The following is a 10,649-nucleotide window of genomic DNA, read 5'->3' as shown; positions in this document are numbered from 1 at the left end:
TTGAATTTTTTACATAAATATGAGCACGTAGACGCATGTGTGCAAGTGTATGTGTAGGTACTCTATGTATGTATGTATGCGCTTAAAATAAAATAATATATTTAAATATCAAATTTCGATGCGACAGCAAAAGCAGCTGCTTTACAACTACACGTACACTTGCGAACACACACATACACATTCAGATGGGAATTTGTATGTGAGTAAATTGTAAAAAAATCAGCAACACCAAATCAGCCAACAGTATTACTGTAACAGCACACCGAGCCAGCAACAATGTTGCATCCTCTCACACATACGCCCAGTATTGCCAACTTTGCGTTTTCCGTGCTAAATTGGGTGCTTTTTGGAAATCAAGTCAAAGAGCGGAAAGAAGTGAAAAAGCACACAATGCGCTACTTAGAAATTATTTATTTATTTATTTGCTTCATATTATTATACTTAAGGGGACAGATACCTGTAAACGTAAACGGCCATATTTTCCCTGATTTTCATTAAAATTATTTAAAATGAAGAATCAATATATTTTTGAAAATACAGTTTATTTATACATTAAAATAATATATTTTTATTTTATTTTAATCATTTTAAATGGCGGATGTACACTCAACTCTTTCAGGAAGGTCGCAGCTGGGCTTCTCAATCGGCAGCACATTTTATGAAAAAAAATTATAAAATAATTTTTTATAGGTATTTTTTATGAATTTTTTTTTAAGAAAATAAAATGCGATCGTTTTTTACAAAAACAATTTTTTTTGCATATTTTTTTGTAGCAGTGTGGCACCAAAGTAAGAGTGTTAAAAAAAAATAGGTGGCTTGTAAACAGGATTTTGGCTCTTCAGGGCATCTGTAACGAAAATGGTAAACTGATTGTTATTCTGTAGGATTGTCATTCTGGCAGGTGCTACAAAGGTAATTTTTTTTGAAAAATAACAAAATGGCGGAAAGTTAGGGCGGAAAAGAAACGAAAGTAGCACCTGCTGATGTGTGGAGTAACTGATGAAAGTTTCAGATCAATCGGCTGCCGTGCGGCTAACAAAACGCAGCTACGACGTGCTCTTCAATATGCGCTATAACTTTACTGATACTTTGAATTTTAGTCTAAAATTTTCACATTATATTTTCAACATATTTTGCTTTTAAAATATGTACAAAATATATATTTTTTTCAATTTTTAACCAGACTACTACCTTAAATTAGGGCATTCAGAAAATCAGTTGAAATTGTTTTAGGCAAAGAAAAATCAAGACCGATATATTTTGAGATTTGATGAAATTCGCAAATATCGCTTTCAATAGGTGCATTACGTGCATAATTCGTTATGCTAGAACTGATCTGCATAGAAAGACAACGAAGCGCGAAGATACCTCTGCGGAGCATTAAAATTTATTCTTTCTAAAAGTTAGATGTATAACAGGAGTCTTCATGACTTCTCAGCTTCTCAGTAGCGTTCCACAAGTATTTTGTTTATTTTTAAAACTAGTTATTAAAACTATATTATTTACCGCCAAGCGTGAACATTTATATGATAACTTGGAAGATTAAAAGTCTGTTTGGTACTGGTTGCATTGTAATCCGTTGCTTGATCCTCACTAAATTTTAAGTAGATATTCTCATTTAAATTTTCTATTATTTATATAAATTTTTTCAGTGGTAGAGAAAAGGAAAACACAGAAATGCGAAAAAAACTGAGATTCAGCTGCGGCGAAATACCTCAGGGCAACTAACAAAAATCAGCTACAATCAGCACAAATTTTTAGCGAGCACCAATTAATAAAAGGCTAATAAAGCATCCAGAAAAGACGCGCCTAGATCTTGTTTTAAAATAAAATATTCAAAAATTTAGATTCTTTCAGATGCACTATTTTTACTCAAAATACGGCTCTTAACCATTATATGTGAAAAAAAAACATAATTTAAATCTTCACCATGCGCAGGTCTACAGCTAAAATCCGTCAAAGAGTCGATTTATGAATGCCTAATTGTTGAAAACGTCGAGATATCGATGTTGATTGTTGTTCAGCAACACTTCGCGCTACAGCAGCAATATTCTGAACAGAACGTCAAGTTTTTGGTTCGTCAGCCCCCTTTCTATTCCCGACAGAATCGGTTAATCGAAATTTGTTTCACAAGTTTTGCGATATTTGTTTCTAAAGATCGATAATTTATCGCTTATACCATTTTGAGTATGTGGACTATTTTCCTCCTCCTATTTGTAGGGCGCGTCTTGATGTTGTTCCATAAAGGGAGGGACCTAAGGTTTCAAGCCGACTCCGAACGGCAGATATTTTTTATGAGGAGCTTTTTGATGGAAGAAATACACTCGGAGGTTTGCTATTACCTACCGAGGGGCGCCCGCTATTGGAAAAAATGTTGGTGTTTCACGCACCAACCCATTCGTTTACGGCGGCCGCCTTTATTTAACTAAAATTACCGAAAAGGGACTTTCATTAAAATTGCCGAAATGGGTATGAAGACGCCTATAGTTATTTTGTAAAAATCGTCAATGGCTTTCTGGTATTATAGAATTTATTTTTTTTTTCATTAAATTTTATTTTTACACGCAAGTTTGTTTTCCGTTCTCTAACTTCAAAATTTTCGATCTTTTCCTGACTTTGGTGTGTTTTGTCATCGAAGCTTTGGCAACACTGCATCTCTGTACGTGTGTTTATTTGTTTGTAGCATTCATGTACATATATATGTCGGCCCTTCATCCACTGCCCCCAAACGGTGAATGAACTTTTCTCTTATTGTTTTTATTTTTGGCCGCTTTCCGCTATCGTACGTAATACTCAATGCGCGCACACGCACACACACACACCTTTCACCGCCAGCCGCTCTTCGATACACCACAGCATGCCAACGCAACCGGCACGCAAACAACTCACACTCCTCTCTTTTTTTGCGCGCCATAACTGGCGCTCACACTCCAAACACTCTTTTACACACGAACACCAACTCTTACTACACAATTGAATTCGGCAATCGCGTGTTTTGCAAAACGAAGAGCGCCGCCCAAGTCAACCGAGCAGCAAATGTGCTGACGATGACGATGACGGCAACGACGTAGACGACGACGACGGCGACGACAATGATCAAAGTTGGCGGTGTGTCGACAATTCAATACAACTTTGTCATTTCTGTTGCTCACGTTGCACAGATACGCCGCTCTGACGCTCTTTGCGCTTGTTTTCTTAGAGAGATCTGTGTGTACATTGCCGCCGCAAATTAAAGTTGTCGTTGGTGTCGGTGTCGTCGTCGTCGTCGTCATCATCATCGTTGTCATATACTTCGACGCCGTTGTTGTCACCTTCTTCTTGCACGCTGTCGTTGCCGCTGCCATTGTCGTCTACGATATTATTATTATTATTACTGTTGTTATTTGCCGACGACGTTACCGCTGACACCACTAAGTGCGCGTAGTGCCCAGATTCATGCGTGAACGCGGAAATTTCTTTGCTTGCGGCAAAAAGTTAAACGTTTTGCATAAAAATTTTCGTAAAAAATTCAACAAATTCAAAGTGAATTTGTAGCAAATGGATGTGAAGAATTGAAGAAGTAGGTGTTGGAAGTTAGGCCGAAGGCACTTAACATAGGAGTTTCGCATCATTGCCGAAGTGGATTAACGGCATTCAGTGTGCACAAGGAAACGGAAGTGTAAAAAGCTCCATTAGCGGCAGTCAGCTGTCGAGTTGGTTTGTCACTTCCATATATACGCCAGCAGCGATTGTGAAGAAATTATAACTGTGTGTAAATTGCGGAATTTTCAAGTGAGAAATTTTTACGAAAATATTTCGATTTATGTCAGTGTAGTGAAGTGGCCTGAATACTGGTGCGGCAAGGCAACGAAAGCTTGAAAAATAATAGAGATCGAAACGAGAATATTACGCGGTGGCTCATACATGCAGATATTTGCGACCAAAGAAAGAGTTTAAAAATAATTTTTTGAAAAATTAGTAAAATTTTGTGAAAGATTTCTGAAGTGAAATGTAAACGGGCATTTGTAGAAATATTTTCAGTGAATGAAGGTGCAGTAATGAGTCAAAATGCCAGCGAGTGAAATGCCAATCGAAGCAAAAAGGAAGGGCTAAGATGGCGTGGAAAGGCTGAAATAATTCAAAATGCTTAAATTTTAGAAAAGTTCAATACAAAACAAAAGCTCATGCAATAGAAAGCAAATTTAATTATCGAATGATTTGGCAAGTTGAGCTAAAATAATTTGCGAAAAAGCAAAGAAATTTCAGAGTAAAAACGAATTGAGTGAAGTAAAGCACAGATTTTCAAAAGATGAAATTAAACGAATTTGCAAGTTGAATAAATGTGCGAAAAAATTTGCAAAAAGTGCAAAGAAGTTTTAAAGGAGTAAATAAAAAAAAATTATACAAAACACGATTTAAGTTCAAGAATGTTGCATAGCGGATTTCGAAGAATTTTATACCACAACAAAAAGAAAAGATAAATTAAGTCAAGCAGTGTTGAAGGCGAGAAAAATACATACATATTTACAGTCCATATTAAATAATACAAAAATGCAAAACCCCTAGCACAAACTGTGGCACTTAGAAAAGAGAAAAATTTATAGAAAACGAAAATTTTTGAAGACTAAAATTAGCAGAAAATTTATAAAAAACGAAAAGTTCTGAAGACTAAAATAAGCAGAAAATTTATAGAAAAATAAAGAGTTCTGAAGGAAAATAATAATAAAAAATCGCAGTGTTTGAAAAAGTGTCTGTATCCACGTTAAAAAATAAATTTGATGCCAAAATTGTGACTACTGCATTGAATGTCAAAAAAAAAATTTAAAAAAAAACACAGAATATTACAGAAAGAAATTACACTAAAATGTATTGAAAAGCGTAAAAAAAGGAGTTATAAAAATTAATAAGTAATTCAAAGCAAAATCAATGCATTTAGGAAGTCGACAGAAACCCCGCTGAAAAAACCAAAACAAGCGCAGTAAAAGTAGCAAAAAATGCAGGCGAAAAAACCTTAAAAATAAATTTAACATATTTTAAAATTATATGAAAAAGCTTTCGAAGTGAAATTAAAAATTAAAAAGTTTAAAAAATTTTAAGCCAAAAATTAAATTTAAAATACTGCACGAAAAATGCACGCAACTCAATGAATAACAGTGAGCGCGCATTGAAAGGCGCTGGCAAAAATGTTTAAAGGTGAAAGAATAAAGCGGAAAATATAATTTGTAAACACAAACCAGGCTTACAGAAAAATGAAAAGAGCAAAAAATTTAATTTAAAATATTAAAAAAATTTCAATTTAAAATATTCAATTAAAACTTCTGCAAAGCAGTAAACTGCAACAAAAGTACTAAAGAGCGCTGCACTAACGCCAGAGAATCGTCAAAGCAAGGCTAGTAAAAGTAGCAAAAAGTGCACCAAAGGCTTATGAAAAGTTGCCTAAATACTAAAATTATATTCAAAGCCTATTCGTTAATAAACAAATAATTTTTTTTTATTCACACAAACTACTTTAAATGCATGAATTTTAAACATATTTTTGTGTGACTCAAAGTAAAGATCTCAGTATTTCAGCGCACACGCACACAGGCACATACATAAACGCGTTAAAATCGCTACGGCAATATTTGAAAAAATCAACGAAACTACTAAAAAGCTTATCCAACAGATCTTCCTTTAAGTAAGCACAAAAAAAACAATTTTTGCTCGTTAAAAAACACACCAATTCTTCACAGAGTAAACCAAACTCAAATACAAAATAATATTAAATCAATCTCAGTTTGCTAGCAACCTACTATTAAATATAATGCAAATTCTTTAAATCCAACGGTCACAAATTTTCAACTAAATGCGCAGAAGAAAGAAAATATTTTTCAAAATATTGATGAACTTCCACTTACAAAATGGCTACCAAACTGGGGAAAACTTAGCCGAACAGTGAAATGTGGTGTTGTAGTGCGCGAGCGGCGAGTTTGGAGACTTCTATGACGACCTATGTGGGAATGTGAGAAGAGAAATACAGTTAATTTAAATGTGGATTTTTAAATACATAAAAGCAGCAATAACAACTTCATCGCAACTGTGAAAGATCAAACAGTGACTAAAAATCGACCCTCGCTTGCATTGAAACGGCAAGCAATTGGGATTTGACCAAAAAGTGCGTAAAACAACTATTTATTACACTAAGAAAGGAAATAGAATAATAGCAAATAAAAAAAAATAAAAATTTAAAAGAATACAAATTTAAGCAAAAAATAATTGGCAAAATATAAAAAAAAAATACAAAAATAAAAAATAATTGGCAAAATATTAGCTTAACAATAAAAAAATAAAACAACAAACATTTTTTATAAGTATTCAAAACCATATAAGTATGTAAAAACATATAAATACAGATGGATTAGTGGAACTAACAGTGTAATGAAAGCATACAACTTCAGCAACCAGCGAGATATTAAGCGGAGTAGACGGATTATATATTGAAAAGTAAGTTATACAAATAAGTAAATGGAAGATTATTTTACCTTCCACCACCCGAAATAAATTGGATGTGATTAACACAAATATAATAGAAATCTAGTATGAGTCACAGGCACATCCTTGGAAACTGTGCTGCGAACGAGCTGACATGCGCCCCATGGTACCATCGGTAAACTCTGCCCATAACGCGAGCGTTCCTCTACTCGTACAGTCTATGTCAGAAAAAAAGAGCCGCGATTATTCATGAAGTATAAAAGATATATGTATACTTAAATTTTTTTTTACATAAAAGTATGTACAAAGTCGCAATTACTCAATAAGCCATGTAGTCTCTCTCGTTGTCGAGTATAGCCTGGCATCTTCTTCATGCTTTGAACCAGCTTTTCTGCGTAGCTCGTCGACAAATTGGACTAGATTTTGAGAACTTGACGCACGAGTTGCTTTAAATCATGGACTGGCCTTCCGGCAAGATAGTTCCCCATACATTTTCAATGGGGTTGGCGTCTGGGGGCTAGGAAAGTCAGTCCAATACTGTGACACCATTTTCTTGTTATGTTGTTTCTCAATGTGTTTTTCTGAGAGCAGTGATTTTGATGCTGTGGGTCGGTAGAATATGTTCGCCTCCGTAAGTCGACGTTCGATGGTGTTGATACTCACAACTATTCCCTTTTTAGCAAGAATTGTGTGTGCTTAGCGTAGTCGCAAAGAAGGGTCCCGCTTAAAAAGTTGGGCGATCTTTTTCTCTTTATCCTGCTTTTTTGTCGTCACTCGCTTCAAACCGCGGTCGGAAAAGTCATCAACATTTTTTTACACTTTATTCTGCTGATTCCATATCACAACAAACTTTTTCGATTTTTTAATCACTTTTGCAGCTGCGGCATAAGATAATTTCGGCCCCTTCGAGTGCGTGCGTAAAAAAATACCGCCTAGAAATGCTTCGCGTACTTCTCCCTCAGTTTTGTTTGGTTCCGTTTACGGGAAAGTTTCGAACGACACCTACCTGAGTTAGCACTGGCGTCGTAGCCTTTGAATGGGACTATTACGCAGCAAAAAGCAGAACGAAATATATCTTGAAGTTACAAGAAAAAAAAAACCGGTTCTTTTCTTCTGACACAGACTGAATCTTCGTGCAAAATACTGTTTAGATCAGCTTTAATACGCCATGTAAATAGCAACTGGATCAATTCACCCACTTGCAGGGCTACCAGATATATTGTATTTGGCCTAGGTTCGATGACATCGATTCTACATCGCTGAACAAAACTCTCTTGATAGTAGCATATGCTCTTGCTGAGAAGTAATTGGAAGGCGACTTTCTTTGTTTTCGTTGAGCTCGTGAGACATCCAGGCCACCAAATTTTCGGTAAATCTCATTGAATGAAGGTGATTGAGAATGGTTTTATAATCGCAGTTCATTTTTTCCGCCAATTCACGGCTGCATTGACTATCGTCCCCCTTCTATGGTGATTTGAGACGTTCTTCATCGAATTCAGAAGACCTTCCACTGCGGGACGTATCATCGACTTTAAGGTCATTCACCATTTTTTAACTTTGCAAGCCATTTCCGTGCTCTAGACTCAACTATGACACCTTCTCCATACACGTCGCAAATATCTCGTGCTGCTTCGGCAACTTTTCCCCCTTTATGAAAAGCAAAGAAGAGCAGGTGTTGAAAATGTCGATTTTTGCCTACTGGGTATTTTGTTTCTAAGCCTTAAAACTAATAAAGAATTAAATAACTCAAGTTTTGTAGAGCAGAAAGAGTTCTATCGAATGAATATTTACTCCTTGCCAAACGGCAAACAAATCATTCTAAAATAAAAGAAAATATAAAAACGCTTTGAACTCATTCCCGAACCCAATAGATATACAAATTATTTTGTCTTATGCAAAGAAAATTCTTATTATTTTAAACTAATAATATTCCTTTTTCTTTTCGTTCCAGGTGACAAAACTAGTGCTGCTACAAAAAAAAAAAAAAAAAAAAAAAATAATAAAATAGTTACGCGTCAATTCAAAGTGTTTAATTAGTGTGTAAATTGTAAATAAAATTCAAAAAATATATGTGCGCACATACACATACACATGTAGTACATAGTACATAGGCAAAATAAGGGAATATTAAAAAATCATAATTTAAGTTAAAAAATGTAAATTGCAACGCCACGATACCCAATTGTGTTCAAATCTCGCACTAATATACGAAAAGTATTTGTAAAAGCAGTGTTTCCCTATATATAATATTAAATAAAAAAAATTAATTTAAAAAAAAATGTTGATTAATATTACTACTAAAAGCTATAGCATTACTGGTAAAAAATAAAAAATTCGCATTAAAAATAATTATCTACGACGACCACAAACGAAGCATACAAAAATCGTAAGAAATATATCGAAAATCCCGAAAGCTGCATCTTGAAAACGATAAAGAAGAAAAGTGAACGATTGAAAGATAATTAAAACCAAAAATCCAGTATAAAACATCATTGATGATAGTTATAATTGCATACACACAGCGAATAACCAAGTGAAAATGTGCAAAAGTGTAAATTTGTTCTGAAATTCACTCTCTTTTAGTGAAGCAGAGAGTTGCGCCAAGTGTTAGCTGCAGTGTTTCATGAGTATATAAAAGCGGCTACGTTCCGAGCAGAAAAAATATTTACATACAAAAAATATTTTTACGAAACAAAAAACAGCAGAAAATACCCAACAACAAAGAATTGCGTTTTATACGCCAACAAAAATAATAAAGTGAGTTACGAAAAAAAATCAAATTAAATATAATTTAATATAAAAATGTGGCATTTAATTGTGAGCGAGTGCTGATTGTATTGTTGTTTCTTTGTTCAATGAAATTTCTTTGAGTTGCTTGGATACAAATTATTAACACAAAGAAAAGTAAATTCGGTGAAAATGACGAATTCTCTTGCAGATGCTGTTTGCGGTTGAACAATTAAGGTGAGTGTCAAGCGCGCAATACACTCGCACATATTTACATACATATACACGCACATTTGTTCTTGAAATGAATAATTGGGGAAATTTTTATTTATCATTAGAAGGTTTTCGGATATTTTTGTACCCTGACGCAAAGTGATTTAAAGTTTTTTTTCCAATTTCAATTTCAATTAAATTGGCAATCAAAGCAGCGGACGTGCAATTACATTACAATTACAATCATACTTGTCAGTAATTACCAATTACAATGGAAAAAGTAATTAATTCCTTTATTGAGGATTGAAATAGTTGATAACCAATTACAATTACAGTTGTCAGTACATGCAATTGGAATGCAATTACACCCCTCAGTAATTGTAATGTAATTGCATGTAGATACTTGGTAATCAATTCCTTCAATCCCCAGTAGAGGAATTGATTACTTTTTCAATTGATTAAAAGTAATTTGTTTTGTTTTTCAATTCCATTGCAAGTAATTATTTTGAAATTTAAATTAGTTATATGCAAGTAATGCAACTATAGTAATATAATTATAATTAAACTCCACAGTATATGCAACTACGTTAGAATTACAATTACACTTCTCAGTAATTACCAATTACAATGGAAAAAGTAATTTATTACTTTATTTGGGATTGAAGGAATTGATTACCAATTACAATTACAGTTCTCAGTACATGCTATTACAATGCAATTACACCCCTCAGTAATTGTAATGTAATTGCATGTAAATACTTGGTAATCAATTCCTTTAATCCTCAGTAGAGGATATGATTACTTTTTCAATTGATTAAAAGTAATTTGTTTTGTTTTTCAATTCCATTACAAGTAATTATTTTTTAATCGAAATTAATTATGTACAAGTAATGCAATTATTGCAATATAATTACAATTACACTTCTCAGTACATACAAGTTCATTAAAATTACAATTACTCCACTCAGTAATTACCAATTACAATTGAAAATGTAATGAATTTCTTTATTGGGGGTTGATGGGGGATTGATCAATCCCCAATAGAGGAATTGATTACTTTTTCATTTAATTAAAAATAATTTGTGATTTTTTTCAATTCCATTACAAGTAATTATTTTGAAATTTAAATTAGTTATGTGCAAGTAATGCAATTACTGAAATATAATTACAATTACACTCTTCAGTATATGCAACTACATTAAAGTTAGAATTACACTGCTCAATAATTAGTAATTGTAATGTAATTGCATGTACTGAAG

At 33.6% G+C, this 10,649-nt stretch overlaps 1 long non-coding RNA gene across 1 annotated transcript; it reads left to right on the top strand.

Moving 5' to 3' along the window:
* Nucleotides 1-2,457: 2,457 nt before the first annotated feature.
* LOC128858868 (uncharacterized) lies at nt 2,458-8,453 on the top strand. The gene is made up of 2 exons (XR_008454064.1): nt 2,458-6,462; nt 8,402-8,453. It is a non-coding gene; the product is annotated as an uncharacterized LOC128858868 (long non-coding RNA).
* Nucleotides 8,454-10,649: the final 2,196 nt, after the last annotated feature.

This window comes from Anastrepha ludens, chromosome 3 (genome assembly GCF_028408465.1).
Source record: "Anastrepha ludens isolate Willacy chromosome 3, idAnaLude1.1, whole genome shotgun sequence".
Taxonomy (NCBI): Eukaryota; Metazoa; Arthropoda; class Insecta; order Diptera; family Tephritidae; genus Anastrepha; species Anastrepha ludens.
The sequence above is the reverse complement of the archived record's forward strand: the minus strand, read 5'-3'. Positions and strand labels throughout refer to the sequence as shown.